Below are 14,560 nucleotides of genomic sequence, written 5' to 3' on the forward strand. Positions count from 1 at the left end.
ACATGAACATGAACGTACTGCAGATGGACTGTCTGCAATCACAGCCAATGGTTGATTACTCAGCTAAGTGTGTGTGCACGTATTTTAGTGTGTGTGTATTATCCTCAGGACTCCCGCGGAGGAGTGCTCATAGATGGTTGATGATGTGATGACCCTGACTGGTATGTGATTCACTTAGCAGACAGTCTTCTCGAAAACAACTACAAATCAGCTTTTAGAGTTTAACTTTCTAGCTTGAGAACTTTGAACAGCACACTTGGCTGTCAAAGTACAAAGATTTGGCTGTTTGTTCATCCATGAATTTATCTGGAAGATTTCCCTCTTTGAATTGTATCTTGTGTATGAAAGTACATATTTGGAAATATTGATATCATAAATTGTAAGATGTTGAGTTTCCAGAAATAAAGGATCCAGTGAGGAGGGAGGATTTCACTGGGTTGTAATTCTAACAATATGTTTTTGGACAGGGAAAACTTGGAGGGATTGTGAAAAATGTGCAATACTTGCTAGCTCATATAAAGCATGAGAACACATAGTTTGTCTAAAAAAATAACTTAATTTCCTAACTACACCAGATATATTTGATGATAATGTCTGCAACAATTATGAGAGAAACTTGGACATGTTCTGTAAATCATTTACATAAATAAGGAATAATACTGGCCCAGGGATGGACCCATTGGGCACACCACATTGCTATATTTGCCAAATGTTTGCTGTTGCTATGTATAGCCAGCATTAGCATTATTTACCAAGAGCCTTGGCCATCTGTGCATTTACCAGACATGAGTTTAGAACACACTCTCTAGACTCTAGCTCTACTACATCCACTCATGTTGGACTGAGGGGAGGCTGGACTCTTCAGTGACTGACTATTGCTAAAGTATTGTGTGGATGGGCTGGGCTAGCTGGTTAGCATGCTAACTTCAGTAGAAGACAGTAGAAGCAAAACAAGAGTTAACATTGCTGTTGCTCTCAGCAGGGGGAGACAGCTCTTGGCGAGTAAAGGAATGAATGTTAAAGCTTAACTTGATGTGATTCCTCTAGACCTGCAAGTAAACCGGTGCTAATGCTAATGTTGGCTGTGTAGCAATAGCAAAAACTTACATATAGCACCTTTAAATGGTACAAATGGTAAAGTCTATTTCTTGTTGCATGTGGCTTAGGAGGTAGAGCGGGTCGCCCACTAATCGGAAGGTTAATGGTTCGTTCCCCGGCTTCTCCAGTGCCAACATATCCTTGGGCAAGATACTGAACCCCAGATGTGTGTATCATCAGTATGTGAATGGGTGTCCATTTGTTAGGGCGCTTCGTAGAATAGAGCAAGAGCTGTATAATGTGTGTTTGAATGGGTGAAAGTGACACGTTTTGTAAAGCGCTTTGAGTGGTCGATGCAACTAGAAAAGTGCTATATAAGTCATATACCATTTTACCCATCCTCCCACATCTCCTGAAAAGTGTTGTATGAAATTAGATCAAGCTGAAATCTGTATTCATCATGTCCATGTAACTTGTGCAAAGACACAATTCTACTAAACTTATTGCAGCAAGTTTTTATCATCAAGCATACAGCCGGTGTTTGCTTTAGCCTAATGTGCCGTCTTCCTGTTTGGTTTGACTGACAGCTCTGACAGCCACTGTGAACAGGTTATTAGCCTGTGTTTACTCTGTTGGAGGTGGACGGGACAGTTAATAATGACACGCAGGCTAACTGGGTGGACTGCTAAACTGTATGTGGGAGTGTGTAAATTTGTGTGTGTGTGTGTGTGTGTGTGTCCACTATTCCCCAGTGATTTAAGTCCCATTGAGGGAATGAGAGGGGAACAGATTGAAAGATGAGACAAGAGGAGAGAAAAAAGGATTAAAAGAAATAGAAGAAAGAAGACCCCTTATGAAGTTAATGGCTTGAACTTCCTCTGCCTTGAGCTCATTCCCCTGAGTAGATGTGTACGTCAATTTATGTGTATGTGTGTGTCCATAGTGATGCCTTGTCACTGTAAGCAGGAATTTTCATGGGCTTTACTTGTGCAAGTGAAACAGCTGGGCACTGTGAAATCTAAGCCCTACTCTAAGTAGAGGGATTGGCTCTCAAGAGCTCACCGAGGGCGTTGTTAACTCTTGGAAGATCCTGTGTTTCTGTGTGTGTTCTGTGTGTGTGTGTGTGTGTGTGTGTGTGTGTGTGTGTGTGTGGAATTAAAAGGTGATTGGCCATTGAGTTGTGGTGAAAGCGGCAGTCAGCATCTCCTCTCCTTCCCCTCTCTTGCGTTTTTGCGTGCTTCTGTTCTTCCTTTTATTTCCTCACTTTTCCATCCCCCTCCTCTCCTCTCCTCGGTCCATGTGAAGCACAAACAGATCGGAAACAGCTGTGAAAATTATTTTGTTTAATAAGCTCCAATTTTGGCTTCTTGGTTAGCTGCAGTGTGATGCCTCAGACTTTGTTTTTTATATCTTGAAAAAAAGCACCCTGCCTTGAAAATCCCCTCGAAGTTTGCAGTGTTGCTTTAACTTTGCTCCCTTTGTTTGTATGTGTTTGTCCCTCTCTCTCTACAGGGTTACCCATGTGCAATGGATACCACAGGTTCTGCCAAAAGGCTGGGTGCCAAGTCAGAGAGAAGAGAAGAACGGGTGCAAACTCCTTCTTCTCATCCCTCTCTATTTCAGTCTCTTGATTTCTCTCCCAGCCTCACAGTCCATTTATTTGCCTCTCTCCTTCCTCATCGTTCTGCATTTTTATTCTCCTTCAAACAAAAGCACAAATATTTCAATCTGTCCCTCTCTATTCTTATTCTTCTCTTTCCCTTTTTTCTACCCCCCTCTGTCTTTCTTTCTCTTTCCAAATCGTTTTTGGCCGAAGCTCAGCTCGTGGTCTTCGGCCTCACCACTCCTCTCATCACCCATCACGCTCTGTGAGGGAGAAACGCAGCCAAGCTAATAAGCTGAGGGAACTGACAGCCAGAAACCATGAGATGATGAGTTCACTGGTGAGCTGTGTGGACATACTGGGTCACAAGACAAATTCCAGGCCTTTTTGTGGCTACATGTGATAAGCATAGCCTTGAAGAGTGTCTAGACAGCACATATGCAGACTTTACTGATTTCATTAAGCAAATGTTTCGGGTGAAGGTCCTGGTTTAAATCTTGAAACATTGTCTTTATCTGCTCATCTAAAAGAATCTATTTCTGTCTGGGGGTTTTGAGGGAAGGGAGAGTTTCTTTTATAATGTGCACTATCATTTTGATACTTATCACACTCTGTTCTGCCCATAATTATCCAAAGCCCATTTTCAACATGACATAATGACTTCACAATTGACTGAAATAGCTGCAACCCTCTTTGTGCAAAATCTGCTTTCTGTAGCCTGCATGTTCTCTGTGTAAGGCATAGCACAGGTAGGCATAGCAACTGATCTTTCTTTTTTTTTTAGCCTCTTTTACTTTTTTACTTTACTCTGCAACAGAATCTGGCTATTTAGTAAAAATACATTTCTGTTCTATATATTTATTCTAATGGTTCGTGGTTCGTGGTTCTGTCTTTTATGCCTGGTCAGGGTATGCAGCATATTATGTCATCATGGTGGTGTTTGATTCTAGAAGCATTTATATATATCTAACAACTGCGCAAAAATTGGAAAAGACAATTTAAGAGCTCTTGTCATCTTCTTAAAGCTTCTTCCTTTTTTTGGCCACTTGGGGTGGCACAAGTAGCTCTAATCACCACACTGTCATTAAAAAAAAATATTATTACATTATAAAGTTGAGATACGGGGGCTACCATGTGAGCAGACATTTGCCTATGTTCACCTGCAGTAGACATGAAGCAACATTCGCATTCATTTGGAGTCTCCTGACAATATTCACTCTTTTTATCTCTGTTTTGCCCTCCACCAGTTCCTGAAAGTAGTATCTGGCGCTTTAGCTCCTAAATTTAGCATTGTGTTTACCATGTAGTCACTAACTATGTCTGTATTGTGCTGGAAATGCAGCTGATAAGAGCTGCAAGACCAAAACAGTAAAGTTGCTGGGTGGTAAAACCGAAACAATGAGCTGAAAGGTGCCAAGGCGCTTTGTAGAACTCTGAAGAACTACACAATAGGGAGATCATTTCGCATTTGGGCGGATTAATCACTGCTAGCGACTACTTTTGCATCAGACATAGTCATTTGATTAGTTGTTAATAAAAAAATATTGATTAGTGGAGCTTTAATTAATATTCCACCAAGAATCTATATAGGCAGCAGTGGCTTGAAGAGTCAGATCCAGAGTCACAGAAAAGAACAGACAAAAAAAACATGTCCAAATCAAAACATCCATAGAAACTTATATGTGTGGATACTACTTCTAAACTTCTTCTACAGTTCTTTCTAAACTAAATCTGTGTCATTCAAGTACCACCTTACAGCCCACTAAAAGTAACATATTTAGCATTTTCTTTCTAAAGTGAAGATTGTTTGATACATATTCATCATGCAGATCAAGTGCTGAGAGGTGACCTATGCTGCAGAAAGGGTTTAGAGGTCTTAATATGTTTTAACTTTTTTTTTTGTTGTTGTTCTGCCATGACTTCTGCTTTACATGTATATGTTCTGTGTAGACAAGCCTGTACAGATTTTCCTACTGGTGACTGAATTACACTAATAGACCTAATTAGCAGTAACTGTTTCTCTTTAATACATCAATATGAATGTGCAAGAAACACCTCTTGTTCATGTGTGTCATTGTGTGATTGAGACTTGCATATATATACAAATGAATGCAAATACAACATTGATATGTAAATGATGTGTACACAGAATCAGCTGTATGCTACTGTGCTGCAGGCCTCCTGGCCACAACAATCAGCTTGTATTCTTGCAGTATTTTTGGCCGCCTCAGCTTTGCTCGCTGTCTGCCTCTGGCCCTCTCTTCCCTCTCTCCGTGGGACTGTGGGATTGATTGATAACTTCATTTGTTCCTGAAGGGAAGAGGGGGATCAGTACATGACTTATCTTCTCTGTGTTGATGGATGAACGAGGGGGGCTTTTCTTTTTTTTTTTCTTTTTTTTTTACTCTTTCTTCCTGGTCGCACCTCAGGCCCTCTTCACGCATGTCTTTTTTTAAACAGTGACGAATGGTCTCATTTTTCGAAAAGCATTAGGTCGGTGATTAGGAAATTGAGGAGTGAGGGCTTTTGTGTCGCAAGAGAGCTCTTGCGTGCAGTGAGGTGATGCCCTTTTTCCTGGTCATTTCTGCTGTTTTCTTCTGTACAAATGGGACCAATTGTGCCTCGCACAGCAGGGTGATTCTCTGCATATTTTGAACATGATGGTAATCTTTTATACCAGATCTGAGTGATACAGACTGCAGCAGTTCAGTTTCCATAGTAGCAGGAAAGGAAACATGAGATGTTTTTTGCTTGTTGCCTGTAACTGATTTAATCTATCTAAATGTTTTGAGACATTGTATATTATTAGGGCTGGTGACTGGCATTGTGTAAGCATAATTGTCCTCACCTCAGCCTCTCTTTGTTTTCTTTGGTGCCTTTGTGTTACTTTATTTGTGTGTACGAATCTGTGCTTGGGAAATGTCGATGTTGAGGTGAATACCTGTGCATATACTCAGCAGAAACAACACAAGTCTTTGTTGTCAGGTGTGGACAGGCGCCCCCCTCTCTGGGCTTCAGACGTTCTTGTTCTGCAGATATCCCTCAAGATTTACAGCTGTGAGTCTGGCTATCCCACACTCCTGAGAACAGTAGGTGCACAGTGTGAGCACAGCAGACGGAGCGATGACATTCTGCCCACATCACAGTCGCTGACAGTGCCAGAAACCTCAACCTCGGACTGCGCAGAGATAGATCGCTCTTTCCTGTGTTCACTCTCTCCCTCACCGTTTCTCTTCCTGTATTTATTTGACATATGACTGGCAGGGAGGGACAGCGAAGGGGGGAACCTCCCTTCAGAGTCGGCCATTTTGGGCTATGGTTAGTTTAGGATTTGGCATCCAGAGACCCATTACAAGGTCACAGTCAAATTGGGCTGATTTAAGTTATCCATTGCTCACTGAATGTACATTAGTCCAACTTCTACAGAGGAGGGATTTTGAAAAGTGCTCTAGCAGATGTTTCCATATACTGCTGCCCCTGTGGATTTTCAGGAGGGAGAGTAGACTGATTGACTGCTGAAGAGGGAATACTACACCAGTGCTCTACTATAAACTTAAAGATCAGTCATTGTACAACTGAAGACACCTAATTTGCATTCAAATTGTATTCAATAAAACACAGGTTTTGTTCATACACACCGCATGCTTAAACTATATTCATGCCTTCAAGCCACATATACTGAGCTGCTGTGTGGAAAATACAGGACACTGCATCAAGCACTGTTTCACTCACTACTGCTACTTCAAAAGTATGTCGGCTGGATACATTCATCTGCTACCACATAAATTAGAAACACAAGGATGTTAGCCAGAGTAATTTTTTCAGCCTGTTGATGCAAGAAGATATCAAATTTACATTCACTCTTATTATCCGTCCTTTGAATTCTTTTTTCTGCAGCTTAGATTGAGAATCCAGCTCTGAAAAATCAATTGAGAAACAATGGATAAAACAGTCTGATGGAAATGCTTAATTTTTGCTCAATACCTGACAAATCAAGGTGTCACATCACAGTGATGCAAAAGTCCCATAAATAAATAAAGTATTGCTTTGGGAGTGTCCCTGCAACATGCTGTTATTATACTCAGCTTTTGTGCAGACTAAACATAAGATAATATGATACATATTATTTTATGTTTATATGATATGATAATTAGTGAGCTGTATAGGTGCTGGTAGATAGTACTTTTTTCTTACTTTTGGACAGCCTCATGCTAGCCATTTCCCACAGTTTTCCAGTTTTTATGCTAAGCTAAGCTAACCATCTCCTGGCATCTAACTTCAAATTTACCACACAAAAGTGAAGATAGCAAATAAGCGCATTTCCCAAAATACACTTTTCCTTTAATTTGCAGCACGGACCACAATGACTTAATACAACCATAAATGTAAAAGGGATGATTGACAAAGGTTATTCTTGAATTTTGAAATAAAAAACTGACAAAAATTTCTAAACTCAAAGTAAATTTACTAGTGTTTTCCAGTGCCCTTGCATCACAGCTGTAAAACAGCAAATCCTAGGCTAGTAAACTGACCATGAGTTCAGGCTTGTTTTGTCAGTCATACAATTTTAATGGGTCAAGAATGAGCTTTCATGCTTCCTCTTTTAAGCCAACACTAATGAAAAGTCACAAAAGTGAACGTTAACAGCTCCTGAACTCAACATGTGAACAAATCTATCTCCATGACAAGCAATGAGGACCATGTTCAAATGGTTGAAAGCTTAAGGAAAATTTGGTAACTGGGCTTTGATTTAGTATCATTTTGTTAAATTAAAAGGAAAATTGGAAAATCTCTAATTGTCCACATATATGTATGTATTGTCAAGTGTGGTAGATAGCGTTGCATCACCAAGCTCTAACTCTTAAGTCCTGGATGTCAGAGCTTTCCACCAACCTTGTCTCACATCTATTGCTCTTGTCATATATAACAATGTACAGATCATTTTCAAGCTTCACCCAGGAATGTTGCTGTGTCTGTTCGTGCTTGAATTGTGGTTGAAGATCCTGCAGATTTCCGTAAAGTCTCTTATGTTTGAAGTTGACTCTGCTTCCTGTTTCCACATGGTGTCAGTACAGAAAACTGCTAGAACTTTTTACGGGTTAAGTGCATGTGGGGAAGGAAAAACGCTGACTGCTGTTGGCAGGCAGTGGGAGGGGTTAATGCTGTGGACTGTTTGCCCTCTCAGCAACCAGCTTGGTGGTCACCCCTGATTGCATTTGTCTGTTGAAAAACTCTGTCATTCTCTTACTTCCTGTTGGTGTTTTACTCACACCCTGCTGACCATCTGCAAGCAGGATCGTTCGTCTCCTCCTCATCACCTCAGCTCAAGGCAATCATTTCTTCTCCGTCTCCTCTCTCCTGCGCTCACCGATCTGAGCGAGATGAAAACAGACGTTTTCAATTAGGGAGAGCCGTTGAAAGTGTTTGCTTCAGGCTGCCGCACTGCTCCTGCTCTCTCTGCCACCCCCCCTCCCTAATCCATCCCCCAAGATCCTCTTGCCATTTAGTGTCCCCCCCCCCACACACACACACACCTCGTTCCCAGCACAGCCAGGGGGGAAGCGGGAAGCGGTGAGTAACTTTTAAACATTTTCATCCTTTTCATTGAGCTGCTGATTTGTTCGTGCTGACGTCTGAGGCACTGATTGGTGGAGAAGAGTTGTCTTTGGCAGGGTGTCAAGATTTTTCCCCTGGGTGGTGTAAAATTGGCGTTTTGACACCTTCAGCCTGGATAGCTAATCCCCTTGGTGACTGGTTAGTTTTCTTAAGGACACTGTTGACTTATCTTGACAATTTAGACTTCGCTGAGTGTTTTCATTTTGGCAGGACATGCATACCATGATGGTTTGAGCAATCTATGGTGCGTGGTGTGTGTTTCATGTCTGCCAGCATCTGTGTGCTTTCCTGAGTGTGATCATAATTTTAAGTGATTGTGCCTGTGAGTTAGAGTGCCTTTGCGTCTCTGATTTTTACCGTGAATTATGACCGACTAGTGACAACTGAGTAAAAGCGTCACTTGAATCTTGTCTTCCCATTCCCTCGGGTGCTGCTTTGTTGGGCTGCCAATGTAGTTGTCAGGAGTGGGTGGCTTTATCTTTAGACAAGGAGAAAAAAGACAGAAGTGAGAAAATGTGTGTCAGGGGAGAGAGAAGAGGAGGAAGAAAAATGACTAAAGGTGGAGTGATGGATTGAATTAGAGTGATAGGGGAATAAAAAGCAAGTTGAACGACAGAAGGGAGAAGAGGAAAAGGCAGTTGAGAGCCAGTGCCTTGTCATCTCAGCTGTTGTGATTTAAGTGGGCTGACAGCACACAAATCTCCCAGCATCTCACAGCTGTGCGACATGCCTTCCCTTTTTTATTTTTAACCCGGACACCTATATCAGGCTGCTAGGTCCAAGCAGACTATTGTCTCGCAAGTTCTGTATGTGTGGCTTCATGTGTTTGGGTCTGCATGTGCCAGAGTGTGCATGTATATATATGTGTGTGACTGTATCACTGCATGCCTATATATGTCAGTGCTATGAGTTTCACTACCAGACTCCTCTCCCTAAAGCCTCAAGTGTGTGTTCTGCCTCAAATCAACTCAGATGTGACAAGTTTAAGAACAGTTTACACGTGCGGGATCCAGTGCTGGCTCGACAGTCTGAGTGTGTCCGTAAATTGCCAGAGTGCATTCCACACAGACATGCTGCCAGCTTTGTTGATGGCACCTTTGTGTGAGAGGCTGGTAAAAGACTAATGGGGGGTGGGGGGGGGCTTGGAGTTCGAGCGCAGCAAGTCCTGCAGCTTCCTGCACCCCATGGAGCTTGCAGTGTCTCTGCACCTGGGCTGCGAGCACCCACCCACACCAACAACGTCTACAAAACAAACCCAAAAAAAAAAAACGGCCTCTGTGCTGACTGATTTAAACGTGTTGCTAGGGAATATATTGTGTAGCTTTGTGTGTGTACAGGAAAATCAAATCATCAGCGGAATTAATAGATAAAATGGATTTGTTGACAGTTGTGGAAAGACCTGCCCTCTCATCCTGTTACCACTTCCTTCCAGACCTCAAGACAAACATCCCTCACTTCAAAGTTTCACAGGAGTAAAGAAGGAGAAACAAAATCTGCTGAGCTCACTAAAGCAAAGAGGAAGATGAACGTTTGGGGTCAGGGAAGGAGGGAGGGTGGGGGATGGAAAACAGAGGCATGAATGAATTGGATTCTGCGAGTGGTCACTCGGGCAGTGAGTGTGGCAATTGATTTGGTGAGTGAGTGGTCGCCTTAACCCCCCTCACCCCCCCACTTCCCAACCCTCTGTCTGCTGCCAAACCTGCTGCCTTCGTTTGTGCACTGTGAACCAATCAATGTGAAGGAGCTGGCTCACAGCAGTGTATCAGCTTAGAGCTGCATTGATCAGTCCCATTGATTTTAATCCTGATTACATTTCATCATCAGGATCCCTAAAAGGGCTGTAATTGTGCAGCTCATTCACTTAATGTTTGCTGTAGCAAAAATTGGCTTTTTACAGTGTTATTTTTTTTTATCCTTTCCAAAAGCACTATCATCATTGCACCACTTTTTTCCTCAGTCATACCTCTTCTCTCTGTGATCGGTATCAAAATTATTAAGACAAGTCCTTATTATTGTGAAGACTCAGCTTTCTAACACTTGACACCTCAGCTGTGAATTTTCACCTCCCACTATATTCTTCACATATTCAAAATGAGACGTCATCTCCTGGCAACATACATTGTTCCAGCATGGATGCAAAGAAGATTTTTTTTTTTTAAACAAGACGTTTGCAGGCATTCTAGTAGCTCTGTGAGGATGCACAGTGCTGCTTTGAGCTGAATGCTAATCGTTGCCATGCTAATATATATATATATATATATATATTAGCATGCGCACTGCATATATATATATATATGTAGCCGGACGTAAGCTCTCAGACTGACCGTCAGAGGGATCAGAGAGGATGGAACTTGAATGAAATGGCAGAAAAACTGGATAATTGGTTTGTGTCACAGTTATGATAGAATCCATTTTGGGGGAAGGGGGGCTAACTGAAACAAAACCCCTTTCATTCCCACTGAAGTCACTGAATGACATCTGAAGGTCATTTCAATTAAAAGGAATATATCAGCACCAGGCTAATTTGAATTAAACAACAGATTACAATTATAGTCCTTTGTGTACTTAGCCATCTTATCACTACTGACCTAGTCTCAGATGTGTTGGAATACACAAATGCACACACACATACACACATACACAGGGCTCTGGAGACTACCAGAGGCAAAAAGTGCAGCTAGAAAAAGCAGACTGCCACTCAACAACGCCAAGCTTGGCCAGTGATAAGGTCGACCACGGGGAGATGTCTGCACTCAGGACCTGTCCGTCAAACACAAGAGGCTGCTTCCCTCCCCTCTTCACACGAGAGTGATGGGAGTGATTAGGGGGAGGAGTGTGAGAGAGGAAGATGGAGAAGCAGGCAGACAGATACAGAGTGGCTTGGGAATAAGAGGATTCAGGCAGATGAATAAAGAGAAAGGGAGTGGAATAGGGTCAGAGAAAGGGGAAAAAATGGACCAGAAAGGAATCCATGAAACCATAAAAAATTGGTAAAGTGAGGGGGATGTGAAAACGAAATAAGAATGAAACTGTAGAAGAAATAAAGGGGGTTCTCTGCAAAGAATGTGACCCTCTTGTCATGTGGGAGCCAAACCAACCATCTTCAGCAACGCCCAGCATGTCAAAGTACTGTCTGTTAAGCTAGCACGAACAGCATTTGACATTTTCTTCCATTTCAACCACAAGTTCACCCACTGTTCTCAAATTTCTTGCTGTTTACCGCCTAAAACCTTGATTAAGTTACAGCGATTAAGTCAATTACCATATAAATCTCATGGAAATCATGTCACTGTCATGCTGAGACCTGAGCACTACAATAATGCTTTGTTCAAGGTTCACAGTTGAAGATGTTTTTTTGTAAATACAACCCAGATTCAAAAATGTTGATTTAAAAAAAAAAAAAAGGCCTTGTAGCAGCGGTTTTTAGAGGGATGTAGGGCAGATACATCGCCACAAGGTGAATGGGTGAAGAATGGAAGCCCTCGGTATCCTCTAGTTGAACTTTTTCTGTCTGAACTTTTCCGCTGACAAGGGAGGAAATGAGTTTTTTGCCCATGCCGTATTTTCAACAGCGGATGGTTGAGTCATCTCTGTCCTTGATAACACACATACAGAAAGAGAGAAATATGTCCAGACGTGCTCCATCTCTTTACTTTTTTCTCATTCCTTTTCCCTCCCACAAAGAGTCATCAGTGATCAAAGAGGCCCCAGATGTTGTTCTTCACCTATCTCCTTTCACCATCTCTTGACATTGTTGTGAAAGTGGCCCAAGTAGCGTTCATTTAAGCTGAGGGGCTGCCTCCAGTCCTGTTAAGCGTTCATTACACATTGAGAGATGGATTGGAGTTTCATGGGATGCAGAGTGGCCTTAGATCTCCCTGCGCGGGTTAATAAGGAAACGAGACACACAGCTGAGCCACTGCGTTTGCAATGAGCTAATTTGATTTTGTTCCACACCTCCCGTGTTTTTCCATCATGTTCGGTCAAGAACACAGAGCCTGGTAACAGCCCGACACACCACCTCTGTCTGTGGAAAAAGTTTCACGGTGGAAATTTTGGCAGTGGAAATACTTTGTTTCTGATCCATCTGCTACATGTGCCACCCAAAACAGAGCTAATTTTGGTTTCACAGCGAGCAGAGGAAGTGCCAGCTTTCACACAGTTCATTAAAGTCCTGATGGAGGATAATTATGAACTGAATTACATCAAGAGCAATGTTTTTCATGCTCTTAGCTGAGCTGATAGCTCTTCCTCCATGTTTGCCAATTCATTGAGGCTTCAGCCTTTATTTACTGTATGTGGTCTTCACGTGGTAGGTCTGGTAAAGCATGGTCATCATTCAGGCTGCGTGGGGGCAGCTTCTCCGCACTGACCTCACCCTTCGAGTTCAGGGTCATGTGTTAATGTTTCGGTGTCATATGTCTTGAGCTCAGGTCACCCTTAGCTAGTCCCAGAGGTATGACTGCTATGTGGGATAAGCATAGAGAGTGGAAAAGGCAGGAGAGGAGAGCTTTGTAGACTATATAACTGTCAGCTTGATCAGTGTCATAGATGGCAAGAGCAAGATAGGTAGAGGCACATCAGTTAATCTTCCCAGAGAGCCTTGTTTTGGCTCTCTTTTAATATTTTATTGAGATATGAGTGCAGTTAAGTCACTGTGTATTTACCTATTCTTTTTCTTTATCTAGAAATCAGCTGAAAAATTATTAAAGGTGAAATCAAACCAGTTTATATGACAGTTTTTGGCACTATTTACAGTCATTCCGTGGGCATGTAAGCTGGCATTGCTGGTTCGCTGCTGTGTTGCCTGGGAACTTTTCCTCTGTCTCTATGGCTACGTGCAGAGAAATCAGACTTGTCTCTGCTCTCCTTTTATCCTTGTTTATAATGCCAAGTTGCCATAAATACAGGACTTCGGGGAGCACTTATGGCAATACACCCAGTTTGTGGGGCAACAAAAGCTTTAATTAGGCTGAATGCCAACCATATGGTACAGCAGGTAGGCTCCCTACACGTGTGGTCCAAACACAGACACACACATACAGTACATACACATATTAAGGGTTTGGAAAAGTACTGCACAGGGTGAAACACACACACATTCTGTGCTGTAGGCTCTTCTTTTTTTGTTTTTTATGCCTTTGAAGAAGTTGAAGCCTCCACCAAATGCTGATGATACAATATGTGGCAAACAACTATCACCTAAAAACATAGTTTGAGTTTTCAGTTTCTACATGTATTTGCATTCTCTCTGTGGGTTAGGCAGGAAATGTCGATACCACTCTTATGTCTGCGAAATAATTATAGAGCTGGAGCAGCCCATCAACACCTCTGAAGCTTAGTAATTAACACGTACCCTGTTTGTTTAATCGGCACACAAACACAAATGTAAGAACCACAGTTTGTGGTTTTAGAAGAAGTTAAGTGGCGTAGCGACTTCTTTATGAGAAATAAGAAAGAAAGAAAGAAAGAAGAAATGCATAATCGCCCAGCACTTCTGCACAGTGTTTTTTCGTTGATTCTGGAAGTCACTGTGCTCAGCTGTTGCTTGCCAAGAAATTGTCATTTTAGCCAAATAGAGAGGGTTTAGCTCAAAGCAGAGGGAATGGTTAGCAATATGACATGATTAATATTGCAAGCCTAGCTAATGAATATCAGAGCTAGGCTAGCTGCAACCCCCAGCTTTCAGTCTTTATGCTAAGCTAAGCTAATTGCTTCCCTTGCAAATAAGCATGTTTTCATATTTCAAATATCAAACAATTCCTTTGACACACTCTCGCACAACAGAAGCCACAACCTAGCTAATTCAGCACATCGGGCTGCAGGTCAGTTATAGTAAGAGGAGCAGGCGGAGTAACAGGAATGAAAAATGAGCTGAGTTTATGAGAAAGAGAGAAGAAGGAGTGAGGGAGTTAATGAAAGCCTCGGAGGATGGGTCAAGACAGACGGACACAGAGGATTAGAGAGAGTTAATTAAAAAAGAGAGAGAAGGTATAGAGTGAAGGTTAAACAAAGGTAAGAGCAGGGAAATACTGGGGTGAAGCAAGCAAGCGGCAGGGCGAGAGAGAAGAATATGACCAGAGGAAAGACGCCTAAGAGGGAAAGTGCAGTGAGGGAGGGGGATGAGGTGAGGAGATGCTGGGCGAGGGACCTGTGCAGCTGTAAGCAGAGAGGAGCGAGGGACGAGGTTAGAGAGAGGTGGGAGGAGAAGGAGGGGAGACTGAGAGCAGTGCCAAGCTGTCCCAGGGGTGATGAATGAGGCCATAATGAAGTATCTGTGCTCCTCTGCCTCTGGCTGGAGAA

At 42.3% G+C, this 14,560-nt stretch overlaps 1 protein-coding gene across 2 annotated transcripts in view; it reads left to right on the top strand.

The window, feature by feature from the left end:
* Window positions 1-14,560, top strand: part of prickle2b (prickle homolog 2b) — an 87,319-nt gene that overhangs the window by 30,392 nt on the left and 42,367 nt on the right. The window contains exon 1 of one of the 2 annotated variants that reach the window (XM_018700316.2): window positions 7,072-8,212. The exons of the other annotated variant lie outside the window; for it this stretch is intronic. The gene's annotated coding sequence lies outside the window, so the exon portion shown is untranslated. Of the gene's footprint in view, window positions 1-7,071; window positions 8,213-14,560 lie in introns of those variants that run through there. 2 annotated transcript variants of the gene reach the window in all.

Source organism: Lates calcarifer, linkage group LG12 (assembly GCF_001640805.2).
Source record: "Lates calcarifer isolate ASB-BC8 linkage group LG12, TLL_Latcal_v3, whole genome shotgun sequence".
NCBI classification, from domain to species: domain Eukaryota; kingdom Metazoa; phylum Chordata; class Actinopteri; family Centropomidae; genus Lates; species Lates calcarifer.